The sequence below is a fragment of the Gavialis gangeticus genome, unplaced genomic scaffold (genome assembly GCF_001723915.1).
Source record: "Gavialis gangeticus isolate Ggan-Ray unplaced genomic scaffold, GavGan_comp1, whole genome shotgun sequence".
NCBI classification, from domain to species: domain Eukaryota; kingdom Metazoa; phylum Chordata; order Crocodylia; family Gavialidae; genus Gavialis; species Gavialis gangeticus.
The window spans coordinates 4920553-4928789 of record NW_017729004.1 but is presented as its reverse complement, the minus strand read 5'-3'; the positions used below and the strand labels follow the sequence as shown (position 1 = coordinate 4928789).

The 8237-nt window shown below is 43.0% G+C and overlaps 1 long non-coding RNA gene across 1 annotated transcript; it reads left to right on the top strand.

Annotated features, from left to right (window-relative positions):
- Positions 1-1509: 1509 nt before the first annotated feature.
- On the top strand, positions 1510-4054 carry LOC109291167. Its single transcript, XR_002095762.1, has 2 exons — positions 1510-1908; positions 2806-4054. It is a non-coding gene; the product is annotated as an uncharacterized LOC109291167 (long non-coding RNA).
- Positions 4055-8237: the final 4183 nt, after the last annotated feature.

Sequence of the window (8237 nt, the reverse complement as noted above, 5' to 3'; positions counted from 1 at the left end):
GGGGCATCTCATCTGTCCTACCTCCGTGCCAATATAAAGCACGTGTTTCTGCTCCGTATGAGACAAACGTGGCAATGCAGCCCCCCGAGCACAGTGCCGAGCACCTGCAAATAAGCATGCCCAAATGAGAGAGAGTCCTAGGGGTAGCTCTAGAGTGCTCGTGGATGCAGCACTGGTCTAGACTAGCTGGGCAGCTTCATTTCTGGGATTTTGTGCCCAACGCATGACTCATGGGGGTGTTTCCAGGCACAGCATGAGGGATGTTTAGGCATACCCTATGATATCACCCACTGTCATTATAAAGATCATTATTTCTAAATTGAAGTGGTGACACTGGGAAATGAAGACTCCTTTATTTTACAGGAGGTTGCAAAATGGGGGTGGGGGCAGAGTTCATCCAGTTTTATTCTAATCATATTTTGTTTCACCATTTGGGTCTGATTCTGAAATTTCCAACCTGGGGTGGATTGCTGACTTGTGGAACTCCTTGCTGCAGGAAGCCACAGAGACAAATACTTGGGTGATGGGTTTGAAAAAGAGCTCAACAGATTTAAGAGATGTGTTTTAGAGTTATCCTCAGGCATCATGATCCAGGGCTTAGGTTGCCTACCTGCAAAAAGGAGGGAGTGATCATGCACACGCTGAGTCCTATAGATGACTGCAGAGCTGATTGGAAGCATTTTGCTGAGTTTTTGATTTTCACTGAAACTTTAAATCATTGTCAGCAATCTCTTAGTTTGAGGATGATCCCTACCAGGGCTCATCGATGTGTTTTGAAGTGACTTAAGAGTCTAATCTTTGAGCCACTGATCCTTCTGCAGACGTTGCAGGTCTTTCTTTAGGAAAGAGTAGGCTATAGGCTGGACGTTTATCTCCTTTACCTTTCTGCACTCTCTTCTCTGCTTCGAGGGCAAGACGCTCTACCTGAAAGCAGAGTGCTGCTTGGTTGCGGCTGCAGTGCCACTAGCATCTGGTAGCAGCCAGCTCTTCCCAGCTCTTTATGGCGGTGTTTATTTTCTTGGGGTATGCCTTCAACGTGTCCTTGCGGCGTTTCCTCCAGCTGATGCGAGATCTCAGGCTGCAATTAAATTGTCAGTAGCTCTTGGCTGCACAGCCAAAAGCTGAAACAGTAGCTGCTGGTGAAGACTTGGGCGGATCTAGGATTTTGAAAACAGCTTAAAACAGCAGTCTGCAGGTCCATAATGTAGACGAAGAGAGCCCAAGAGAAGAAAGGATAGCCTGATTAGTGGAATATCAAGACTGTTGAAAAGGAGAGTGGGTCATTAACAGCTGTTGTTCCCCATGTGGAACTGAATTGCGCATTATAGACTTACCAACTTGTTCAAAGCTACTAGGGCAGGGGTGGGCAAAATGTGGCCCATGGGCCAAATGCAGCCCACTAGGCTATTCTATCTGGCTGGCAGGGCCCCTAAAAAATTTAGAAAATTAATATTTATCTGCCCCCTGGCTGCCTGTCATGTGGCCCTTGATGGCTTGCCAAAACTCGGTGAGCGGCCCTCCGCTCAAAATAATTGCCCGCCCCTGAGCTAGGGTATCTCTGCGTAGTGCTACATGGTGCGGTGTGGATCTCCCATAAGTATTTGGAAACAAAATCCTGAGCTCAATCATCAACCCAAGAGGCGTCTGTATGCACAGTGTCATGATGTGTTGCAAAGTCAGACCTTTTCTCCTTTCTTTGTTTCTTCTTTCGAATGACAAAAGCCGCATCTGTATCTTTATGCACTTGGGCGCTTTTGTCAATTTGGGAGCTCTTGGCTGTCAGAGATGTTACCAGAGTGGAAGTGGCTCTCATTGATCCCCCTTTTTTTGGTTGAACACTCATGATGATCTTGGACCAGACAGCTAGTTTGTTCCAACTCCAACTTGAGTTGGAACAGCAGAAGAAAGGTAAGCAGCTCAGTGTCAGCAGTCATGGAAAGTTGCCTTCAGAGAAAGTTTCTTCCCTACCCTCAGGAAAAGTTTCTTTCTGACCTCCTGGCTTATGACCTGAAAAGCATGTTGATTCATAGCTTTTCCAAAACGATGTTTTTCAACTTACTGATAGTTTTTAAAGGCTGAATATTAACCGGTGTCAGATGCAGTTACAGAGATAAAGAATACGACCGTATTTTCAGAATCGCTTATCACGGATATGGGTTTTCTCCCCTTGAGTTAACATGAGATCTGTCCCCCACTCCTCCTTACCGGGTTTGTTGAGCAGCCACTGAGATCAGAGTTCGTTCTGGATTTAGTCCTAGAAAAGAAGCCAAATATGATAATTAAAATAAAACATCTGGAGGTCTGGCTATCAGAATAGCATCAGATATGCGCTAATTCTAAGGCTATGTTATGTATGAAAGGTAAGAATCTGAAGCATTGTGGGTTTTTTAATAAAAAAAAAAAAAGCTCTTTGAAAGAATGTGGAATGAGAAAAAAATAATGTTGATCGGAGTTGATTGTCTAGGAAATTTACTATGGAAAATTGTGAGGTCCATAATGAATAGTTGGAGAGCTTTAATGGATGTCTGTGCCAATAAAATCTAAACATATATTTAAAAAATAAAGATAACAGAAGCCAATCTAGCTAACCAGAGATGTAAGGAACAATGTGAAGAATAAACACTGTTTTTAGGGGGTGGGGAAAGGGCAAATAAGTTTCTAATTAGTGGGAGGGATTGAGTAGATTATACAGAGATGATAAAAGCAAGGCAACATAATTGGAAACACAGAGTTGCAGTATCAAACGATCCAAAGCACATGATCTAGCACAAATGATTTTTCTTTTCTTTTTTTTCCATGGGCAAGCGGTGAATAAAAAGGTTGATTCTCTTCAGACTCCGAGATAGGAAGCAGACGGGGGGAAGGCGGTGAAGACAAACTGAGTAGCCTTGACTGATCTGCCTGTTGCCCCATTGAGAGATAACGATGCATGTGGCCTTTCACCCCTGTTATGGCTTTCAGGTTTCCCCGCAACCCATGTCCCAGTTCTGCAAGCATTTAGGCACATCTTTAATGTCAAGCATGAGAGGTGCTCTACTGAAGTCAAGAGAACTACTCCTGTGTCTAAAGTGTGTGTAGGATCAGGGACCTCGGTAGATAATAAATGAAGGTTGGTAGTGACTCCTGGCTGTTTGATGACCAATGCAAAATCACCCCGATGGATGTATTTCTAGGGTCCATATTAAAAAAACCCCAAACCCCTCATTATCTTAGTCAGACTGACATATTCTTTCTCAAATCCCACCCTTTAAATTGAGAATGAAGACTAGAACAGGAAATACAACTTATGGTGCCTAAGCTTATTCACCCAATTTCACCATTTTCCCTCTCTGCGGATTATACTTTTCTTGGATTTAATTCACTGGCCCATGACTCTTCTCTTCCTAAATATCTGCAAATGACTCCCAGCCCATGGTTCATTCATGACCAGCTGGTTATAAGTATTTCACAGTCCAAACTGGAGCTGTTTTGATTGGATGCAGTGGTGACATGGTATCATTTCTGAACCCTGACTTGATGGGCATAACTCCTATAATCAGGCTTCTAAATTTGGAACTGGCTTGCTGGAAGCCTTCTGCAATATTGGCCTGATGTTTGGGATTGCTAGGTGAATTCAGCCCTCCACTAATCTCAAACGAGGCCTGCCGAATTCCTGCAGGCACGGTCAGCGTCTCCACACAGAGGTGAATTTAATTCCCTACAAGCATTCCAGCCAGCAAACCCGCTTGCAAGACTATTCATCAGCAGCTGACAGAGTCAATGTGACTTTGTCTCCGACTCCAAATGGACAATTGAGGTCATTTTGATTGATCTATTTATTTATTTGACTCGCTTTGCTCTGCTCTGATTGGGACATGTAAAGGGGGTGTAATGCTGAAGGAAGCTTCAATGCTTCTGTCTCTGTCCTGTGAAAAGAGAGATGTAGTCTATCTAACTGGGTAATGCAGTCTATTCGGTGCTAGTGTTTTGTTTTGTCCTTTACAAACCTTGAATTTTTTATCCAATCTGTGCATCTTTCTGCAAATCCCAAATGCAAATTCTATTATCAGCTGGATGAAAAAAGACACTTAAGAGGGGACATGATAACAGTCAACTACCCGAAGAGCTGCCACGAAGAGGAGGGAAAGCATCTTTTCTCTCTTGCTGCAGAGAGGACATTGTGGACCAATGGCTTGAAGTTGCAACAGAGTAGGATTAGATGGGATATCAGGAAACCTTCTTCCCTGCTAGAGCAGTGAGGCAGTGAATACATGTCTAGGGAAGCTGGGGATTTGCCATCACTGGAGGTGTTCAAGAAGAGGTTGGACATCCACTGGCTATTGGGGTTTTTTGGTTTCTCCGCCGCCCCCCACCAGTGACAAGAGCACACCTTCAGCTCATTTTCAGGTCCTTCTCTGCAATACTGCAGCCTAACCGATCATTCCCCAATTGGTATTTATGCATGCAATTATTCAGTCCTGAGTGCAGGACTTTGCGTTTGTCTTTTGCTGACTTGTATCTGATTGATTTTAGACCATTTCTTCAAGTCATTCTGGATCCCAGCCCTATCTTTCAGAGTGTCTGAAACTCCACCCAAGTTGGTGTCAGCCACAAATTTGCCAAGCATGAACTCAATTTCACCGTCCTGATCATTAATGAAGATATTGAACAATACCGGAGCCAGGGGAACCCACTTGACACCTGCTCCCAACTAGGCATCGAATCACCAATGACTCCTCACTGAGCATGATGAACCCTCTATGGTGTATCTACCTTACAGTCTGTTCATCTAGTCTGCATTTACTTATCTTATTAATGAGAGTTGCATGGGAAACGGTGTCAAAAGCCTTGCTGATGTTAAGGTATATCACATCCACTGATCCTGTCACTTTATGTAGAAGAAAACCAAGTTGGTCAGGCATGACTCTTGCTGTATCCATGCTGGCTGTTCTTCTCTAGATGTTTTGAAATATATTCCTTGAGGACCTGGTTCACGATATTTCCATGTATTGAGTTCAAAACAACTGATCTGTAATTCCCCAGATTCTCACCCAGCCTGATAGTGAAAATCTTCAGTGAAAGCGATCCCATGGTTTCCCTGGTCAGCTTGTTAAATTGTCCTGCTGTTCTTGCCATAAGAACATTTTTTTTCTTGAGATTTAATCTAAATAGTTTTTGCTATAATTTAAACCCATTTCTTCGTGTTCTGCCTTCCGTGGCAAGAAAGAACAGTTGTTTCCCCTCTTCTTCATCACAGCCATTCAAATATTTGAAAAGGCCAGGCATGTTCTGGGCAAATCCAGTCGTAAAATGGAATTTCTGTCCTATGAACATTTCTGATATTTCAGGATTTCTCCGCATGGAAATCCAAATATCAAAACTTTTCGTGGAGAAAAGTTGTATTTTGGGAATGTCCCCATGGAACTGTTGACTTTTTCAGTTAAAATGAAATGTTTTGACATTCTGAGAGCAAATGTTGAACTAAAATAGTTATTTGAACTGAAGCACATTGCTTTGGAATGTCAATTTGAAATAAAACATTTTGAATGAAATTGGTTTTTCCACATGAAATGGGTCGCTTCAAACACCACTTCAGTAAACTGGTTGTTTTGGTTAAGACTGGAATACTCCTCATGATAGATTTTGATTTTGATCCACCCGGCTTTTCCAATAAAAGAGTTTTCTTCCTGAAAATGTTTTACCATTTGCAATTATGGACTTTATGCATGGTATAGTTTTTACCTGTTACCTCTTAACCAGAGTCCATGAACTAGTTGGTCTGGGCTAGCGGAATACCCCCATAATGGCTTGACATCAAATCACAAAACCCATAAAAAAGTAGGGCTAGAAGGGACTTCCAGAGGCGATGTAGTCCAAAATCTTGCCTGAGACAGGATCATCCCTATCCAAACCACGTCTAACTTTGGGAACTGAATTTGAAATCCTGATATGGTCTTCCCCAGTCTATTGGATTTGCCATGACTTTAGGGAGATATCTTGAGAAGGATTTGGTTACAGGTTTCTTTTGGGATATGATGCAAACTATTTGACCTATAACGAGGCGTCTTTCTTTTTTAATCAAGAAAATAACAAATCATCCAGTTTAAAAGCTAGGATGTTGGGTTTGGCCTTGCAACAACCCCTCTGATGGTCCATTAAGCCAATGCAAGAGGCTATAGTGTCTCAGCAATATACCCATGGGATTTTAACTTTTTCTCTTGTCAACAAAGCCAAACTAAAACAAAAGATTTCAATCCTCTGCTGATTCCCCGGCAGTTTTAAGCCTCCAGGCCGGTACCTGCTATTTTGCTAGGTAACTTATCTAGGAACATGCTGTGCTCACAGATTTTTCCTATCAAAGGAGCTCTTGACTTCCGACAGCTACAGCTGTGTTACAAGCAATGTGAGTTAAATCGAGACCAGCAAAGTTTGCAGTAAAATAGGGTCACTTCTTGTTTCATTCAAAAGCAAAACCAAGCATGTTAAATAGACTTTGCAAAAGAGGGTTAAGTTATACAATAATAAACTCAGTTGTGTTGGCATTGGAGGGGCCGGGGGGGGGAGGGGAGGGTTGAAACTGTGCTCATCTAATTTTGTATGACTTGGCAGGAGTTTGGAAAAGCAAAGCAGGGTTCCCAGCAAGTTAGAGTTGCAAGAAAGTCCCTGATTTAGAAAGCTGACTTGGTGCATTCTCTCTCTTTTGCTGGATTTGCAGAAAACCACATGAGGCAGGAGGGATTTATTTTAGTGTTTGCCACGGTACATGGTGACAACATCTGTTCAGAAAGCAAAATTCCAGCCAAATTTCACAGTTTTTGTTTTTTTCATGGTGGTACTTCCTAGAAGACAACAAGTAACTGCCCAGTTGCGGTAGGTTTTTCACAGAGATGGAGTGAAGGACAAACCCCTGGAACTTCTATAGAAGTTTGCACTCATACACCTAGGTAAGAACAGAAGAAGTGCCATACTGGGTCAGATGATTAGTGTATCTGTGTATATCCATGTAAAAAAGTCTTCTTCTTTCATATGATAAATGATCAACAACCTAGGAGGTGATGCCAAACGTTATTGCCCAATGGGGAATCTGTAAACATGTATAAACTTGCAGATTATTTGATATATTGCCAACTCTTGCAATTTTATCCTGAAGGTTGCAGTATCTTTTCCCCTAAATCCTCCAGACCTGGAGGCAGGTCATTGTGTGAGAATCTCAACATGTATACATACATTTTCAAGATTTTCATTCCACTCCTGAGGGCCAGAATTGTGTGTGTGTGTGTGTATGTGTGCACGCACATGCATGTATGCATGTGTGTGCGCGTGCGTACATGTGTGTATTCATGTGCGCATGTGTGTGTGAGTGTGCGTGCATGTAAATATCACGTGCATGCACACACACTCTCGTAATTCTGGTCCTCAAGAGTGGAACAAAAAGTTTGAAAACACAAAACTTAGAGAGTCCAACACTTAGGCTAAGCACAGACAGTCAAAAAGCCCGAGGCTGAATTGATTCTGTCTTTGCAGGTTAGTGACTGCCTACAAATTCATTAGGGGGATGTAGCAAGGGATCGGAGATGCTCTGTTCACCAGGGCGCCTCTTGGGGTAACAAGGAACAATGGTCACAAACTGACAGAGAGCAGATTTAGGTTGGATATCATGGAAAACTTCTCACGGTAAGGGTGGCCAAAATTTGGATTGGGCTTCCAGGGGAGGTGGTGCTGTCCCCTACCTGGGGGGTCTTTAAGAGGAGTTTGGATAGGCATCTGGCTGGGGTCATTTGACTCAGGCACTCTCCTGCCCAGGCAGAGGGTTGAACTCGATGATTTCTTGAGGTCCCTTCTGACCTCAGCATCTATGAAACACTCTATAGGATGGCTTATATAGGGATGATCCTGTCCTGAGCAGGAGGTTGGACTAGATGACCTCCTGAGGGCCCTGCTGTCTGTGATTATGTGTATCTAATGGGATCTCCTTATATGATAAGGGAAGAGGGTCAGGGGATGGATAAGTCTGGACAGACCCCACGTAAATAATACCCTTAATATCTGTTCTGTGCCAGTGTGTGGTTCAGGACACTGGGCTGGCTGGACCTGGGGGCTGGCCCCACTTAAATTATTAAGTTATACTATATCTGAGGGCTAATGGTCTATCTGAGGTTATGCATAAGCTATTCATAATAGCTGAGGGCTAATGGTGTATCTGAGGTTATGCATAAGCATGATGAGACCTCTAGCAAAATCAATGGAGCAATGGTGAT